This window comes from Ornithodoros turicata, unplaced genomic scaffold (genome assembly GCF_037126465.1).
Source record: "Ornithodoros turicata isolate Travis unplaced genomic scaffold, ASM3712646v1 Chromosome56, whole genome shotgun sequence".
Classification (NCBI taxonomy): Eukaryota; Metazoa; Arthropoda; class Arachnida; order Ixodida; family Argasidae; genus Ornithodoros; species Ornithodoros turicata.
Genome location: NW_026999384.1, coordinates 94,917 through 103,074, shown reverse-complemented (window position 1 = coordinate 103,074; position 8,158 = coordinate 94,917). Strand labels below are relative to the sequence as shown.

Here is an 8,158-nt window from a genome sequence, read left to right as displayed (position 1 = left end):
TCAGACATCAAATAGAGTCACTAAATTATAAGAGGTGGTTCTTAGCTTATCCTTCAGGCTTACAAAACTGAAGTTCAATTGTTACAAAACATATGTAGGAAACTGAATTACTTGATGGCAGAGTTAACATAATTGTGTTGTTCAAGTTGTCCGTGAACCGGCCTTGCTGGCTGAGTCTGTAGTGTGTTCGCCTTCTGATCCCGAGATTGCCGGTTCGAACCCGGCCAAAAATACCAGCAACTTAGTGCCAGGTTACAAGTTGCTTAGACATGCCATCTTCCACAAGGGACATTCAATACGGTGTGTTGTGTGGTGAGCTTTCATTGCACATTTAAGGACACTCAGGTGGGCAATCCACAGACCGACTGCTGTGGCGTCGCTCATGATCTCAGTTGTCTCGCAATGTAAACCCCAATAATTATTAAGTCTTCCATGCTGGTATCTGTCCACAAGAGTCGTCACAAGAAATCTAAAAAATGTAGCCAAATGCAGAAAGAGAACTGGAATTAGGAGGGTCATCCAAAAATAAGTTTTCCCGATATTTGTTATTCAAAGGAAGCACCACTAGGACAAACTGAATGGTGTAGTAGTTGGGTGTGACATCCCGGCACTGCAAACGTTGGTTAATGGAGTGCCGTTCACCTATGTGTCAGGCATTCAAGTATGGATGTAATATTTCCGAGTACGTCTGACTATCATAGTAAGTAAGAGCTATCCTACTTTTCGTTAAAGAAAAAAGAGTGCTTTAGAGAATATCCACTAACAGTTATAAAACACTTTACAGGCATTGAAATGGTGTGTCCTCTATACAGGGTCGTGAAAATCTGCACAATAAACAGTACAGTGGGAGATCAGCTATAGCACCACGAAACAACGTTTCTTTTCTGAAATTCCGAGAATTGTTAACGGAGACTGGCGGGTCATTAGTACTGCACTCTGATACTCATGGGAACAAATTTCCTTCAGCTTGGTCAACGAAAGTTATGCAACATGGGGGCCACATTTCCTCGGTAACGTTCGTAAAGAGCAACGAATGAACGCAGCTTGCATTTTCCTTCAATGGTATCAAGACGGTCAAGACGAATTTCTTGGAACAATTATTATTAATGAAACGTGGGTGCATTATGCAAGTGCTGAGACAAAATACCATAGGAAGTCATGGTGGGTGCCCAGTGAAAGCATTCTGAAGGAGGTCAAACTCACGTTTTCGTCTGTAAAGGCTATGCCGACAGTGTTTTAGGACTATCGTTGTGTGCAACTTGTAGATTACCTCACACGCACAATCACAGTAAATGCAGATGTACTGCGAGATCCTGGGTAAGCTTCAAACTACAATGAAACAAAAACGCACAGGACTTGGAAGGGAAGGGTGTATCGTACCACGTCAACGCTGTCTGCACTCGTCTTCGAAGACTCGGGATTTATTACAGAAATTCATCTGGAAATTTGCCAAAGAGAGAAAAAGTACACAAGTCAGCTGGTGCAACGCAGAAGTAGGAAGCATCACCTTGAGCATGGGGAGAATGAAGTATACAGGAGACTCACAAGCGTGCGTTTCCTTTTCGTGAGCTTCCTGTATACTTCGTTCTCCTCGTGCTCAAGGTGATGATTCCTACTTCCATGAAAATTTGCCCAAACTGCTGTTCCATCTTCCTCTCAAAGCGCCCCTCGGCAGTCACCAATTCGCAAGTGATCACGAACCACAAATTGATCAGGTGAAATGCAAAGTGAATGGCTCACTTTGTAAACAGGACATAGCATGGCACAGACAATGTATTGAATACTTGGTATCACAGTATCAAATATTTGTTCAGCTAAATAAAGTGACTACATTAGGGAGTAACGTTGAGCTCTAATCTGAACATAAATTTTTTCAATGTTATGCTATAGATTCATTATTTTGTTCACAGCAGAGGAACTTTTGTTGGATGATCCTCATACATGAAGGAAATTCCTTATTCTCCTACTTTCCATCACGCGTGTGTGAAGCAGCAAGTACAATCTGTTTGCAAATGATCATACTGAGGTAATAAAAATGGACTCTGCAACAACTTTCAGAAACTATGCATGAATGGACCACATTAACTTTGTCCAATTATATTATGACCAAATGGATAGCATGTAGTCTTTCATGCTATGTGAGTTGTTATGCCCATATATTGTAACAAAAGATCAGTCAGATGAAGGCAGTCTGACTGAGGTACGTAGATAATTTAAATAATGTCCATACATATGATGATCAGAGTGTTTTTGGCTCACTGACATGCATATACACTGATAGCATCCACAACTAGAAGACATTACCAGAATCTAAGTGCTGTGAAGTAATATTTTATTTTACTGAATATGTATCTTTATTTTCTAACGAAAGCCCGCATTTGTTCGAGGCAATGTTTCTTGAACTAGCGTTCCTGATGGCGTTACCGTTGCTGTTGAATGTAAATTTTGTACGTTAGTAACTCCCCTGCAGAATACTACGCTACAGCAACTTGAAGAAATCAGCAACTAAATTATTGAATCACTTAAATGTCAATAAAAAAGTCGACGACTCCGACGAATCGTGCAGCGCAGCACTATAAACCATAGCTCCACAAACACAGAAGCACTTTGCACGTACTGTGGGCAGCAGATAGCAGATGTTTGTTTACTGCACATAACATTTTCCCACAAGCTACACAGCTGCAGCAGTAAAATGGAATCTGACGTGACTCAGGGATTTCAGGACCCTTCAAAAAATCTTGAAACTGCCCATGATATCTCTCTGAAACCGCTGAACAGGCAATACGCTACATATTAGGCACACCTGTAGCTCAGTAGCAAAGGCACTGATAAAATGTTTGCAAAAAGAACAGCGATTTTCAACACACACATCACAAAATACGACACTCGTCGCTGCAACAACGATGGCGATGGCATAATGATGATGATGTTGGTGTCACTTCCGCTGGATTGGCATATGTGTTATTTAACATTTAACCTCCACCACCCAATTATAATGAGTGGCCACGGAAATTAAAGATATTACAAAACATAAGTACTCAATAAGCACGAGCTAAAGCAATGGCAATGACGTCTACCCAATCACCATCCATCCAACCAGTTTGAACCAGTTCAGTTTCAACGGTTGAAACTTCAAACTTTCCGGACGCGCAACGGGTAGCAGCTGGTGTCTTCACGGCTGCATTCCACTGGTTGTTATACGAAAATCTTTCGAAGTTCTAATCTCCCGCGCGTTTTGTCTTGCAATTTTAGCAAGGCGAGGACGTACGCCGTGCTGTCCAGTGATAAAAGCTGTGGAGCGCAGCAGAGCTCCCAGAGTACTGTGGTGGACAACGTTTCTTTGTTCTCTGGCTTTCAAGTTTAAGGGGTGAGTTCACTCTTCATTACAGTATGTGCATGCCTGTTTCTGTGCACCAAATCGCATGTAGTAGAGATGCGTGGCATAATATCGGAATATCGTTTCCTTTATTTCGGCTTCGTATCACCGATTGAAGCATATTGGAAGTGTGGGTTGACCTGACTGCACTTGCATTCAAAGTAGTGATTAACGTTGTTTGTTCGGCAGTACAACGTTTCATTAAGTGCCTTGGTTCGTCTTGGTGCTAAAACAAATACGGTATCACTAATTAGCCATCGAGATTCACGAGTTTTCGATGACTGGTGAAGTCTTGAGTAAACGAAAGTCGACAGTTACGGTTTGCAGGGCGGACATGCCGGAACATAAATGCTGGTTAGTTCATTGTCATGTCAGCCCGACTTCGGTTGTTGCATTTTTCGCTGGTAGTGAAACTACACACTGAAAATTTTGCGAAAGTACTTTTGTTCGCATATCATGGTTTCATAGCAACTGGATTTTTCTTTTTATAGGTGCTTGGACTATCTTGCATCGGTGGATATGAAAATAATGGTAACCTACCCTACGAAACAGCTATTTGCACATAAGCTTAACAGTTCCCTGTGAGGTAAGGGGAAGCAGTTGTCTCTGACGTGTGACTGACTGTGTTGTCCTCCAATGTTCCTGATGTTCGATGTGCCCCCTAATCTTACTCTGGAGGGAGCCTCTTTAAATTTTTTGTCAACAAAGTATTGCAAATACAGTTGGTGGGAGACTCTGACTGCTTTCCATTTACATGGTTGTCTTGTGGTTAACGAAATTGAACTTTTTTTCAGATGCTGTGAAAGTCAGCAGGGAAGTGCGATGTAGAAGAAACGACTGCCAGAAGCTTGCTAAGGAACCGCACAACATGTGTGGGCAGCAGACAAAATATTCATCAAACGGTACAAAACTAGTATTTTTGTGCTTGGTCGTTTTGAAACATCCTTGGTATTGTATGGAGAACAGCGTGACTATGTCATTCCGTCTTACTTCACCCAAACAGCTATCTGGCAGTAGTGCAAGATTTGAGTTCCTAAAAGGTTTATTCACTGAAGTCACCTCAGCACCATACCATAGGTCCCTCAATGTTTAGTCCTTGCATTTGTTCGCTGCATTATGCTTTTTAGGTGGCTATTAACACCGAAAATATGGAAATTGCTCAGATATTCTACAAATCACAGAGCAACAGGTTTTAAACACCAGATATACGGTGAGTATAATATGAGTAACAGTTTGACCGAAATCTACAATAAGGCCGAGATCTACCAAGGCCGATGGCAGCAAATCTGCCTGCTAGCGACAGTGGCGGTCTCCTGCGGATGACGTCATGTGAATAAACTTGTATACTACTTGTACGTACTTATAATATTTGACGTGGTGATACAGCTCTTGCTTTGTATTGTCTTTTATAATATTCACAGTGTTTATTTTTATCCTGTACAGAATTTTTGCACCAAAGTTATGAGAGCAGCACTGATGTTGTTTTAGTGTAATGCCGTGATGGAAGTGCTGCGCCAATCATGGAGTGCTTTGCAGTCGCCTGCTCGACCAGGTAAGGTCGTGTGTCACGAGGAAACTCCTGTCACATTGACGTACTTTCACCAACGACAGCTGTTACATCCTCATTTCCCTGAGATCCTGGCAGCGTCCGCTATGAGCCCTGCGCAGATAAGATTTTTAGCATTCGCGCACACGTTATCCGATCCGCGCCGTTGCATACACAACCGTTTAGATCCGCAAGTTTCGAAGGACGTGTAAACACAGCCCGAAGAATGTTGGTATAATTTCGGATGCCTTCATGCTCTCATGGAAGGACTCACAGCGACAAGCAAAGGGGAAACCTTTCAACAAACGCGATATGGAGAGACTTCTGGAACGCTTCCTCACCAATGCTCGTGTGGACGCCAAAATGCCTTCTCTCCCGTCTTGGCCGTGCATGGTCAAAGGTGAACCCGGGCATGCGCTCGCTGTCGGTGCGCAATACAAATAAATTGCTAGTAGAAAAATTACAGCATGCGGTATATCCGCATCCGACCTCGAGCCATCCGATCCGCACACCGCAGAAAGTGATAAATTCTCATCCGAATCCGCAAGTATCTTACAGATATCCGCTTCCATCCGCGGATGGTGCAGGGCTCTAGCGTCCACATCAGGTAGTGACGCGCAAACAGATTTTCAGCTGTTGCTGCAATTTGTGTTGTGTAGCTGTAACAGTTCTGTGATTTTTGTACGTGCAGCTTTTGTGCAGCTCTTTGTGTCTCTCAGATCAGTGTTGATACAGCTTTTGCTCTTATGTGGCCAGACAAGCACCCCGTGAAAGAGTGTGCATAGCAACTAAACAAACTAGTTAGAACTAGCAGGCTACATAATGCTTTCTGACATGTTTTGTTCTATTTTCTAGCCACAGTGAGTCACTGGAGGCAGTGCTGCAGCACCAACAATCACTCATTGGAAGAAAGGAATGAGGTGGCCATCAACACCCTGCTGCCAGTTCAACACTCCTCAGTCAAAACACAAGACGCCTGCTTGGCGGCAAAGTCAATCCAGTTTTAGACAGAGTTTTGTACCGTAGACTTCGTGTGTGGTTTACTGCAAATAAATGTTTATGCTGAGATCCGTGTTGCTATCAATTATATCACATTTCTGCATGAATGCATGCCAGGACGGTAGTAGGACTAGTCATGTTCTAGAGTAGGTCTAAAGGTGGCTAAAGTAAGGTACAGGAAATGTATAACCCTAGACCTGTCGCCTGAATGGAGGGATAAAATTGGTCTAGCTGTAGGCTTCATGTCTAATGCATGGTTAAGTGTCTGACCCTGTTCCAGACATCCAGGTCAAAAGAATGTCTAAATCACGGCTAGGTACATAGACATCGGATGTCTAGGGCTAGATGGCTAGGTGGCGTAACGTTAGATGTGTTATTTGACGTCTAGTGGACGGATACTAGGCATTTGGTCTAATTGCCTAGACATTCTATAGACATTCCTTATCTCTTTTTTAGACGTCATTTAGACGTTTACTAGCCCACCATGTGCTCCCTGGGCTGTCTCGATGACCCGGGAATCGTTGGCTTTCTGCAAAATATCCATTTGGGACAGCCATCGCAGACAGTGCTGAAACTGATAAACGGTGGCGTTTTCTCTCAGAACAACTGTCAGTGCCAGAAAAACTAAATTATGCATGTGAATAGTTCCCTGGGCGTGAAACCAGATGAATGAGCTTTATTGTCTCCACGGATAATTTTCTCACATTAAAAATACAGTGACCATGCAGAAATCACATTTCATTGAAGCTTTGTCTAATAATAATTCGGGGTATACACCGCGAGACAACTACGATCATGAGTGATGCCACAGTGGTCGGTCTGCGCACGCATTTTGCCTCTTGCATCTTACAAGTAGCCTAGACTGTTTCTGTATATTTGTCATTTTACAGTTTGAATTTAATTTTCTAACATTTTAATAACGATAAATAAAGCAGACAGTGAATGCCACTACCTCGAACTCTAACATTTACGAGGCCCTTTTTTCTGTCGGGTTTCAAGAAATACGCGTGGAGTTCTCAAAGTACCGCATGATACGGCATTCGCCACACAACAAGCGAGCCTGCCAGTAGCGCTGTCTTTCCTCCGCTTTGCACATGAGTACCGTAGGTCGGCTGCTCTGTCAGCAGATAAGGTACCCTTTCCTATTTGTGTTGTTTCATGAATGGCAGGCTCGCTTGTCGTGGGACGAAGCCAGGTGACAGGATATTTTTTTCAGTCTGCATTTTTGCACCCAAAAACAACGGTTTGTAAATGTCAGAAAGTTGGAACCTACTACATTCGTCACACACTTCACCAATGACACATTGAGACCTTTGCTGAAATAATTGTAATTAAAAAGTTAGAGAATTAATTTCAGTTAGTTAATGATGTTTCCAGCTAACCATGCACATTCGAGGCGTGGTGACACATCAAATGGTAGCTCATAGCCACTGAACTCGCACGGTCGAGGCACGATGGCGTCGGCCTTGATTGCGATTTTTAGCACTACTTTTCTGGTTTTCTATTGAACGTCCCTTGTAACTTCATTGGATTCTAAAAATATTCTTGTGACATGTAATATTTCTCATTCTGTGTTCCCAATGACAGATGCATTCAACCGCTATGTGGAGGCGAGGCCTTCGGCAGAAGTGCCGCCACAGACGCGGGCCAAGCTAGTGAGGAAGCATCTGGCAAACTTCTTAAGGGACTTGAGAAGAACTCCAGCCAATCCTTCATCGCCCAAGTCTTCTTCACCTTAGTCCAGTACTAGTCCAGCCAAGCACCGCCTTCGTAGTTTTACCTCGTTTAATAGCTAATAAACACATGCTCTCATTTTATTGGCATCCCCTGCATTTCATTTGGGGACATTGTGCTGCATCTGGGGGGTCATTAGCTTATGGGGCCCTCTGAGCAATGAGCTCATAGCATCTATGAGCAAAGCTCACACGTGTGCTCATACCTAACCCCTATGAGCAAAGCTAATAGCTGCTCATAGGTCGTCCCTATGAGCGAAGCTCATAGCTGCTCATAGATCACCCCTATGAGCAAAGCTCATAGCCGCTCATACAATAAACATGTATGATTTTTTGTGAGCAATCTCATATGTGACATTTTTCAGCAGGGTATCCCCTACTAGCTAGCCGCAGTTGGCTGAAGATCTTAGTCGTAGCTTAATTGAAGCGTAATTGCTTCTCCTAAAAATTCACAGCGTGCAGCGACACTGCTACCAAATTGATCGCATCACTTGTCCGTCAGTA

At 43.2% G+C, this 8,158-nt stretch overlaps 1 long non-coding RNA gene across 1 annotated transcript; it reads left to right on the top strand.

Annotated features, from left to right (window-relative positions):
* The first annotated feature begins 3,293 nt into the window (after positions 1–3,293).
* Positions 3,294–4,272, top strand: LOC135374403 (uncharacterized). Its single transcript, XR_010416887.1, has 3 exons — positions 3,294–3,367; positions 3,868–3,962; positions 4,171–4,272. It is a non-coding gene; the product is annotated as an uncharacterized LOC135374403 (long non-coding RNA).
* The last annotated feature ends 3,886 nt before the right edge of the window (positions 4,273–8,158 follow it).